The 11,168-nt window shown below is 38.8% G+C and overlaps 1 non-coding gene across 1 annotated transcript; it reads right to left on the bottom strand.

The window, feature by feature from the left end:
• Positions 1 to 10,037: 10,037 nt before the first annotated feature.
• On the bottom strand, positions 10,038 to 10,156 carry LOC138694105 (5S ribosomal RNA). Its single transcript, XR_011330783.1, has one exon. It is a non-coding gene; the product is annotated as a 5S ribosomal RNA (ribosomal RNA).
• Positions 10,157 to 11,168: the final 1,012 nt, after the last annotated feature.

Raw genomic sequence — 11,168 nt, 5'->3', positions numbered from 1 at the left:
GTTACGGTCTGGTGAGCATTGCCTACCTGCGTTGTCATATTACCCACCAATTCTTCGGACAGTGATTATTGACTTACAGAAGTTTACAGTAACAGGTAACATAATCCGAGGAGCAAGGCTTCACAGAGGAATCCGGTCTTTCCACTTGATATACCAAGCGTTGGGGTCAGACCCATTTGAAAAACGGAGAGGCATTTCTTACAACGTCTTTTGCTGATACTGAAGTGCCCCTACGAAATAAGTTCTGTTTTCCGCACTGGCCTGTTGAGCTAGTGGTCACACAGTAAAGGTGAATTAAATTAATCTCGACAACTACTGCCCTTTTTAGACGGATTTTATGGCCCTGAAAAGGGCCGTTTTGCCGACGGATTCGGCAGCAGACGTGTGTAGGCAGTCTAACCGCCGAACCCGTAGAGAGTCCTCCCCTGCCTCTTCAAGGCGTATACCACGTCCATGGCCGTGACTGTCTTCCGCTTCGCGTGCTCGGTGTATGTTACAGCGTCACGGATTACGTTCTCCAGAAAGACCTTGAGAACACCTCTCGTCTCCTCGTAGATGAGGCCGGAGATACGCTTTACGCCTCCACGTCGGGCGAGACGACGAATGGCCGGCTTCGTGATGCCCTGAATATTATCTCGGAGAACCTTCCTGTGGCGCTTCGCTCCACCTTTGCCAAGACCCTTGCCTCCCTTGCCGCGTCCAGTCATGTTGCTCGTGTGACGAAGGTTAAAAGTGATCTCGACGGCGGGTCATTTTTTGGTTTATATACTAAAACCCGCGGACCAATCACATTACGGAAGGGGCGTGGCTTCTCAACGGGCGAAGACATAAATACCCCTCTTGGGGGCAGCGGGGGCGACTGTATTGCGTCAACTTGGGTTGCGAGGACTAAGGAGTAAGCGATGGCACGTACGAAGCAAACTGCGCGTAAGTCCACGGGAGGCAAGGCTCCACGAAAGCAGCTGGCAACGAAGGCCGCTAGGAAGAGCGCACCGGCTACTGGAGGCGTGAAGAAACCCCATCGATACCGCCCTGGTACAGTTGCTCTTCGCGAGATCCGTCGTTACCAGAAGAGCACCGAGCTCCTCATCCGCAAGCTGCCTTTCCAGCGCTTGGTGCGTGAAATCGCTCAGGATTTCAAAACCGACCTCCGTTTCCAGAGCTCAGCCGTAATGGCCTTGCAGGAGGCAAGCGAGGCATACCTCGTCGGTCTCTTCGAGGATACCAACCTTTGCGCCATCCACGCCAAGCGCGTGACCATTATGCCCAAGGATATTCAGCTGGCTAGGCGCATCCGCGGCGAGAGGGCTTGAATTAACAAAGGTACTCCTGCCCGCAAAAAGGCCCTTTTCAGGGCCACTAGTTATTTCTCGGAAGAGCCGGTTGTACCGTACTCCAGGTCTCGTTCCTACTACCCTCAGTTCAAGGTCACCTCAATAATATAAATGGTTTCTCCCTTTCCATTCCTCACCGTATCAGCATTTTCCCACAGCCTGTTTGACAAATATCGCAATGTATCCTATAGGTTAATAAACAATTTTTTAATAGAACGATGGATAACAAAGTTTCTTAGGAAAATTAAAAAAAAATTTCACAGTTCTATAATATTGCACATTATATATATTTACCAAATTAAGGGTTAACGCCGCCGGGACGAGTGATCCTCCGTCCGACCGATCACAAGCGCCAAGGCTCAAAGTGGTCCAGAAAGCAAATCTAGCTGGACTAAAAATGTGACATATTTCCATGAAACTTCGCACTATAGTCACTACTGTATAAGAGGAGAAACTACCCCTTTATAGACGATGCGTTTTGACAAAAATTAGTGACTTGTCTCATATATAATATATTGTTTTAATGAAACTTTACACAGTACTTACATGTAGCTCGTTTATACTATATTGGATACAAAATGTGATTATGATTGTATAAGAGTAGCTACTTGTCTCCTATCTAACATTTTTTACTTTCACGAAACTATAACTGTGACTCATTATTTTCGATAGTACAGACGTGGTCTGCTTAGGAAAGGACAAGCGGAAGACTGTGACCTTTGTGACCTCGGGTGGGTATTACGATAACATTTATAACCGTCACCCTGATAAGCATCCGAGCAGCTTATTTCAAAAAGGAGTTTGAATACAAACAATTCCTTCAATCTACTACGATTATTACAATAACTGATTTCATTAATCTCCTCTCTTCTTTAGCAAAATATAAATTACCTTCAATTGGTCGATTCAGCAAACTTGTTCATAAAACTTATCGCTATTGCGTCACGTTTCGCAATTTTTCTAAAGTAAAAACAAAAACACGAACAAACGCCTACTCCTTTAACCTCATCGCTCTCTTATCTCTAGAATCCCGGGGGGTTGAGAACCTGAATTCTCTGTGGTGTGAAACAAAGCAACCCGCAGGAGCAATGACACGTTCAATTGTCCTAATAATAGAAAAAAAATTACACGTCATTTAGTGTATTCAGAACATTTTTACAGGACCGTGTAGGATATTCACTCTCCTGTCGAATAGTTTCGGCGGCTGGTAGGCGATACGCATTAATTAAAATAATACTTGCGTACCTTGTTCAGGACAGTGACTGTGCTACTTTCTTTCTTTCTTTCTTTCTTTCTTTCTTTCTTTCTTTCTTTCTTTCCTTTATTTGTAGCTTATTGATGACACCAGATGCCATAACGGAAATGCCGTGATGGTATGTTTGTTTAATATTCAAAATCAAGTGACAGACGCTATTTGACTTTGCGGTGGAGGGGATAGGGACCTGATCTCGGATGTTCCGAGAGATGCCGGCGCACAGTTGTCCAGAACGCAAAACTATGTAAGAAAATCAACTTCATCATAACCGAAGTTTAAGTAATATCTAGGCTTAAACAAAAGCTAGGCATTGTGCACAACAGCATACAAAACATCAATATCAGTAAGAGGTGGGACAAAACATGAGTTTTTTTTTTAAAGTCACGCTCTTCAGTTGATTTTTGTTCGTGGGGTCAGTGGCTGTTTTATACTGTTAAACCTTCCCTTATGGAGGTCATAGGACAAGATGTGTACTTTCATTTAATACGCGAAAAGCAATCTATAATACGTTAGCATTCATTTAATTGGCACGTTTACTGAGATTTGTGCAACTAGTTTTTTTTTTTTTTTTTTTTTTACGACATATTTAACAGGCTGTGCATTACAAGTAAACCTGAGTTAACTTTCAATTCTTCTACCCACACATTAATCAAATATTAAACTCTATACGGCTTAAAATTTAGCTGCTACATCCTGCAAACTTAGATGTTATATTCATCTCTTGGTGGCGCTTTACGAATTCGACAGCAGCCACTTTTCAGAGTCTGGATGAAGGAGCTTAATTTCTCCAAGAAAAATTCAACACTTCTTGAACATATAATGAACAACTAAATTATGGAGTATATCCATGAATCTAGCATTTTGTTACCAACTGCGAAAAATATGGCAGGCTAGTCATCTTTTAGGAGCATAATTTCTATTAAAACATTAAAAATTATCAGAAAAACTAATTTTTCCCTAATTCCCTAATTACACGAGCATAATTCGTTTTTGCATAGATGCGTATAAAATTTCATGGAAATATGTTACATAGGGGAGAAATTATTAACTCTGTATAAATGTAGCCTCTAAACACAAGAAGTAGATTCCCATATAAAAACCATTATCTGAATTTATGCTACCTGTAACTATACTGTGTGAAATATAATGTAAATATTTCAGTTAAGATAGAAATTATTAATTTAGTCTATAAAGCACTTCCGATACAACTCTTCACACAATAATAATAATAATAATAATAATAATAATAATAATAATAATAATAATAATAATAATAATAATAAATAATTCTGAGCTTCAGTGCAAGAACTCTTTAACCCTCACACAGCTTGTTCTGAGAAAAATCAGTATTAAAGAAATTTATACACATTAAACAAATTGTAATGCTATATGTTGTCATGTCTCTTCTATCCCTCACGTGGAAACTTAGGCTTACACAGCAGCAAGAATAAGATAACAACGTTATTATCATCTGTCCTTTTATGGCTATACAGTTTTTGCAGTGAACTACAGAATTATTAACTATTATTATTACAGACCTGTTATTTTTTTCACTTTTTTCACACACACACACACACACACACACACACACACACACACACACACACACACACACACACACACACATCTATTATACTAAACATAAACCCACAAGAGAAAACAATACTTGTATTAACTGTAAACATTTTTCTTCCTTTCTTTATTTTTAGCAGAATCCTCCATTTCACCCTTTATCTCACTAGATGCGCTTCCCGCAGACATTCTTCATTATATGTTTCACACACCACTTCGTAACACTTGCAGCGGTTGACTTTTGTTTTCTTGTCTTTTTCTCTAGGGTATATTGTACATAGTGCTCGGTATCGGTGCTCGTTCACGTGATATTTTACCTTTGTTTTTCTTGCTAACTCCTGCCAATTTTTCTGATATTTCCCGTAGTTGATTGGTCAAGTACTGCGGATTGATTCCCGGTTATAACAAACACACCTACACTACATTCCAATGATTTCTGACTCGTTACTGCACATTTTAGAAACACTGTACGAAAGCACACACAGTCTCTCGTAAATCAACAGGTTACAACAGAGACTTACACTTGCAAACGCGTGGGGATTTCAGAAAATTTCTTACTATTTCAGTACCTTTAACTGTACAACAGATTTTGTTTTCTCGAAAAAGAAAGGTCAACGTTACTATTGACAAAAGACAGAAACGTACGATTACAATACCTTTATTTTAAACAATCTTAGAGGTGGTCTGGGAATTCCTAAACTCACCACGCGACTACTTAACCCTAGACAGGTAATCATCACTGTACTCATGTTAAAGGTAAGCATTCGTAATTTTTACTACTCACATTTTAATTAACTGAAATCAACTCAATATCACACATTTAACAACTTTTACACATTTCGTAGCCATTAGTGTTCATTTAATTTTAAGTTTGTCATAAAGTCTTTACGTTCATGTTATTGTCCTATTTACAATTAGTGCAAACAACAGCGCGATGTTCTCTGCAGAACCCCTTTTTGCAAAGTCCACAAAATGTTGTCATCATTCTCCTCTTCTTTGCAGGACATTTATAGCAAACAGTACGTTCACCATCTGGCTGCATTACCTGGCATTGTTGTTGCACAGCAATGTTCAGATGTTCTTCAATTGTTGCCCGCAGAGATCGGTGTAAAGTAGGACGTGCAAAGCGGTGCTGCATCCACGGTTTTGTCAGCTCTTCACACAATTGGAAAATGAATTGTTTTCTTGATATTGTTTTCTGAGTTCTTCTAACTATAAATTATCCATGAATTTATACTTGCAATATTTAGCATGTTGTAAAATATTGCTAGTGGCCAGCGCCTCGTCTTTCTATTGCAGGAAAGATTGTGGCACATTTGACATAGTGTATCTACACCACCTTTAGTCCCATTGTAAATAATAATAATAATAATAATAATAATAATAATAATAATAATAATAATAATAATAATAATAATAATAATAAAGGCTTTACATATAACGTGTTGCTTACTGTTGTCATTGCAGTCCACGTCGGTGGGGGTGGGGGGGTTTCTTTCTCCTCCTCCTTCCTCTAGAAAGAGCAGTTACCAGGGTCTAAGGAAGTGAATGCCCTTTTCTTTCTGGGCTCATCCCTACATTTGTCTTAGCTCCTTAGGGAAAACCACGGAAAACCCTCAGGCTTGCGAATAGACTGAATGAATGAGAGGAGAAACTTTAAAGGTACGTGAAAACACGTCCATGCAAGGGAGTTGGGACTGTGAAAAATTGAATATGTGAAATCCAAGACTGTATTTGCCAGGCGAGCAAAGAAGAAGAAGAAGAAGAAAGGCTTACGTATGACGTGTGGCTTACTGTTGTCATTGCAGTCCGCGTCGGCCAGCGGTGGGAGGGGGGGGGTCAATATACCTGCACATATCAGTTCAAATTATAAAAACCTCTTAATGCTACTGCGGTACTATTCCATTGCCGAACACAATATGAAGAAATTAGCAGATCCCTGAACTGAACTCTTATTACTCTGAAATTACCGCGCAGTACAATTATAGCTATGACGCATTGCAAGCGTTAGTCACCATATCGATTTGCTAAGCAAATTTTATCCCTTTAGAGCATGTCCCCCCCCCCCTCCTCCTCCATATCAGCCAACAACATACTGGATGAAGAAGACTCCTGCAAAAGGGACGAATTAAGATTTAATTTTATTTTAATGATAGACTAACATTGCAAAGTTCCAAAATAATTTTTTGCATTCCTTCATTACACTAGTCGTACAAAATTGCGGTCGTATCTCGTACTATCTATACTAATAATAAATCTGTAGCCGAAATTTTTCTGGTAAGTTTCGATTTTCCAAAAGTAATTGGTCCTAACATATATAATTAACCACCCTGAAACCGAAAATCGCATTTTTGAAAATTTTGTTTGTATGTCTGTCTGTATGTTTGTTACCTTTTCACGCGATAATGGCTGAACCGATTTATATGAAAACTGGAATATAAATTAAGTTTGTTGTAACTTAGATTTTAGGCTATATGGCATTCGAAATACTTTATTTAAAAGGGGGGTTATAAGGGGGCCTTAATTAAATAAATCGAAATATCTCGCTTATTATTGATATTTGAGAAAAAATGTTACATAACAGATGTTCCTTTAAAAATGATTTCCGTTAAGTTTTATTTTTTTACAACATTTTGATAGGACTGATATTTAATGAGATAAATGAGTTTTAAAATTAAAATAACGCTATCTAAGACGGTGCAATGAATTAAGAACAAATGAGACTTCGTCTATAAGGGGCCTTGGACAACAACAATCGAAACAGGGGCCTTGGACATCAACAAACAATCGAAAGCTATTAAACATAGCCTACAGGGAATGTTTCTGTGTTTGTATGAAGTAATATCACAAGCTCGTAAATTAACTGATTTGTATAATTAGTTATTATTTCACCATTGGAAACTGTAGTTTCTCTAGATGGACATAATGCTATAATGTTATTACAGTAACGTCTGAGTAAATCGAGGACAGGTAAGATTAAAATAGCTTCTTATGCACAGAAAATTTGATAGGCTATTTTGTACATTCGTTTTCTGTATTTCTTAAAATAATATTTATGTACACGCATTTTAATCTCAGAGAATTAACGAACAACGAGAGTGTATTGATTTAGTATGCAGTAATAGTACTTTAGCTTGGCAATCCATTATTTTAATAATTCATATTTTAACTATGCTCAATTGAATCGTGTTAAAATACATAAAATATATATGCAATAAATGCAGTGCTAAAAAAAAATTGGGTAATATGCGAAGCAGATTATCTTGCGCTGTTGTAAAAGTTGTTCCATGGATCAGTCGTCCTATTTTAATTATGTAATTACTTTATATTTATTTCTAACAGGTGGAGCGGAGCGAACGGGTACGGCTAGCTAACAATAAGTGAGAACTTACAATACAACAACGACAACAACAACAACAGCTGATAATCTGAAAGGGAACATAGTAATTTGGGGTGAATTAAAATGCAGCTTCCATTCGTTTAAAATTTCTTTAAATTTTAACTAAATATTAATGTAGATATTACCTCTAAAGGTAAATGGGGGCATGTTTCACAACGCTAACAAATTACAAATTAACAATATACAATTAACAACGGAAATATTACATATGCTTGTTAACTGTGTTTCACAATGCAATCTTATTCACTTGTATGTTTTAACGAACTTTACAAAATCGGCGAAACAAACTTACAAATACGCATAATTGGTTGAACAAAATCGCCAACGACAGTTTACAAAAATCACTAAGGATCAGAGGTAAAGTAGCTGTAATTTTAGAACTATCGATGGACATGTTTATATTTTTTTATATATATTTTATTTAGATTTTGCTACATCGGCGACAACGGAGTTTCGCGGCATGCAATTGGTCGAGCATACCAATGCATTAATTAGCCTACGACTTAACTGACGAAAGTTAGCGCGAAATTCATTCAAATAATTGATAAATAATGGATTTGACCCACGTAGTTATATGCAGTTGATAGAGCAGCTAACATGTCCATCCATTAAAATCAACTTCGCTCTCTGCTGGTCCATCAGTATATTTTATTGTTTCATCCATAACCTCGCCAACATTAGGGAACCCAGCTTTGCCCGAGTAAGCACATTCGGTGATCAATAACCCGCCTCGAGTTTTTTCAATCTTGTAACAACATCAACTACCATGTGTGAACTTTTGCACACTGTAATCTTATAAATTCCGTTCTTATCTGCTAACGCAGGGAACTGAGAGCTACTATGCAACCAATGCAGTTCTCGCTTTGTGGTTAGGGCACCACTTTTCCCTTTCAGATGTTGCATGTGATGTCCCATATCTTGTAGGAGAGATTACAGCGAAATGGGATTCGGAACGACTTCAGAATACTGCGTAAGTAATGCCGACATTGCATTATTAAGTGATTGGTTTTCGGTGCAAAGTTTTTCTTCTTTAAGTGCGAGTATTTATTAAATACGTTCCTCGTATATAAGAACTAACGCGGTATTCTGAAGTATAGCGCGGGATTCATTCGAAACCTTTCATTAATATTCGTACAATGATACGAACGTGGCCGGAAAATTCTACGTTAGGCCTAAATGCAAAATCTTCGTCTGAGTCGCTAGAACTACTCAATAACATCACAACTGCTTCAGTGTAATTCTTAATGGTACCCTGTTACTATAAAATTGATTTTATACATATGTGTTTATTTTTTTCATTCACAATTAGAAGCTATTTCAACAGGGCTACTGTAGAAAATGTGCTAACTTCACTAGTAAAGTTTAGTTTACACGTTTGTAAAATTACTCCTTCGTTGTGAAACAAACATATCACTTGTAAAGAGCGCAAAATTTCATTCGTAAAGATTTGATTTCCTTTGTACAGTCCACCTTTACAAACAAAGATTGTGAAACAGAAGTTTACAAACAGAGTTCACAATTTCCAAAGATTGTAAACTTTGTGAAACACCCCACTGGTGAATCAGCACGCCGAGCTCGATCGAAATACAACCAGTTACTATTATTTCCCTATCGTTTTTTGACATTTGATTCCGCGTCCTACCTCTTTCATTCGTTACTAACCAACAACGCCAATAGCAGAAGGTAACGCAAAAACAGTCACCGGTTCCCCGATGCATGGCTTTCTCTCTCAATGTCAACTGAGAGTTAAAAATATTCATTATAATATGCACTTTCCACTCACTCCTCAGAATGTCTTCTTTATTTTTATTTATTTATTTTTTAAGATATGTGAGCTACGTACTGTATGTCTGATGTTTTGCCATCGTACATTCAAATATTTATATTCACTGTACAGTACAGCGAACTGTTTATACTTACTGTACATGCTATAACTACTTCTCCCAACTCCGCTATTGCTATATTTCCTAAACTAAACGCTGATATTGAAATAACGCCTGGTCTGATAATGCAGTCTGTTTAAATTTCTACCGACCAAGTTCTGCCCTTCATCATGGGAAAACAACGAGCTTCTTTAAAGGATACAACTACTAGGACAGAGATATTTTCATTATGGAATTTGTACTACCCACTGAAATGTAGTAACTAATGGGATTTTAATTAGCCATATATGTACAGTATATTACATTCTTTACCTAAAATGTCTCTAACTTCTAGGGAGAGCGCGAGGTACGTTCACAATCCCCTGAATACATATTCCCTTCTTCGAGAAAACGCAGAGAAGTGAACCGTCTCATATGAATATGCTACCAGTCATAAGTTTCAATACGGAGCTGCAAGTACTTAAGAATTATCAATTACTCTACAATTATGCAGCGGCGTCATCATCCAAGCTATAGCTGGAATAGGGAAGGGAACATAATATCCCATAAGTCTTATTAGAACACGCTGGAAATAGTGACGTAAAAAAAAAAATCGCCAACGGCACGTGGTGTTCCCAAGCGGTCACCCATCCAAGTACTGACCACGCCCAATGTTGCTTGACTTCGGTGATCGGACGAGAACCGGTATTTTCAACATGGTATGGCCGTTGCCGATGAAACTGCGTAATCTGTAGGCACTTGAGGACGATGGGATTGGGGTGCACTCGATAAAACCTGCACTCGCTCACACACACACGTAAACTGCCTGCTTAGACTCTGTACCTAAATTACCAAGCTCGTTGGATGTCATTGGGATAGATGATAAATCTATCTATCAACGGCAGTTTGGTTACGTTTCAACGTCACACACTGCTGGATTGACACGGGATTAATAAAACAGCTAGTCGGCATTCTAAGTTAAGCCACAGGTGGATTGTTGTTCAACAGCGGAGCCTCCTTTCAACCACATGGTTGTGGAACTGTAGTCGGATTTTCGACATCATTTTCATGCCATACTACGGAACTTCACACAAACTTCAATTCACTTCTTGCACCGGCGGCTACTACGAATGGACTGAAGCTCGCTACTGACTAGGGGGGGGGGGACATTTGTCTCTTGATGGATTACGTGACAGATATATAAAGTATCAGTCGTATGTTATGAACCCGAGTTTCAATAAAGATAGATTACCCGTATGTCCACAGATTCTCAGTAGTGGCCTGCGGAAGGATTATGCCCGCGGTCGACAAGTTACCTTCTAAGTTGTTTTCCCTCAACAATTAATGCTGCCAAGTGAGTAGGAATGACACCGCGCTCTCATATAAGTCGTACGAAACTATTAAGGAAACGAATTTGCCTCGTGGATCCAAGTCTCCCATGGACTGCCTATAATGTATTATCTATCCTAGAAGTGTTATCGGGGTGATTATTTAAATTTTCACTCGGTGGGAACCGCTGTTGTTCTTCATTCATCTACTCTGTTATGAATAACTTGTGGCCCTTAAAAGGGCCGGTTGCTGATTCCCTAGCAAGCACTCCCGCTTACTTGGAACTAGTGTATTTTGTGACGGCCTTGGTCCCTTCACTGACGGCGTGCTTGGCCAGCTCACCGGGTAGCAGGAGACGGACGGCTGTCTGGATCTCCCGACTGGTGATGGTCGACCGCTTGTTGTAATGCGCGAGC

The sequence above is a fragment of the Periplaneta americana genome, unplaced genomic scaffold (genome assembly GCF_040183065.1).
Source record: "Periplaneta americana isolate PAMFEO1 unplaced genomic scaffold, P.americana_PAMFEO1_priV1 scaffold_38, whole genome shotgun sequence".
Lineage (NCBI taxonomy): Eukaryota > Metazoa > Arthropoda > Insecta > Blattodea > Blattidae > Periplaneta > Periplaneta americana.
The sequence above is the reverse complement of the archived record's forward strand: the minus strand, read 5'-3'. Positions and strand labels throughout refer to the sequence as shown.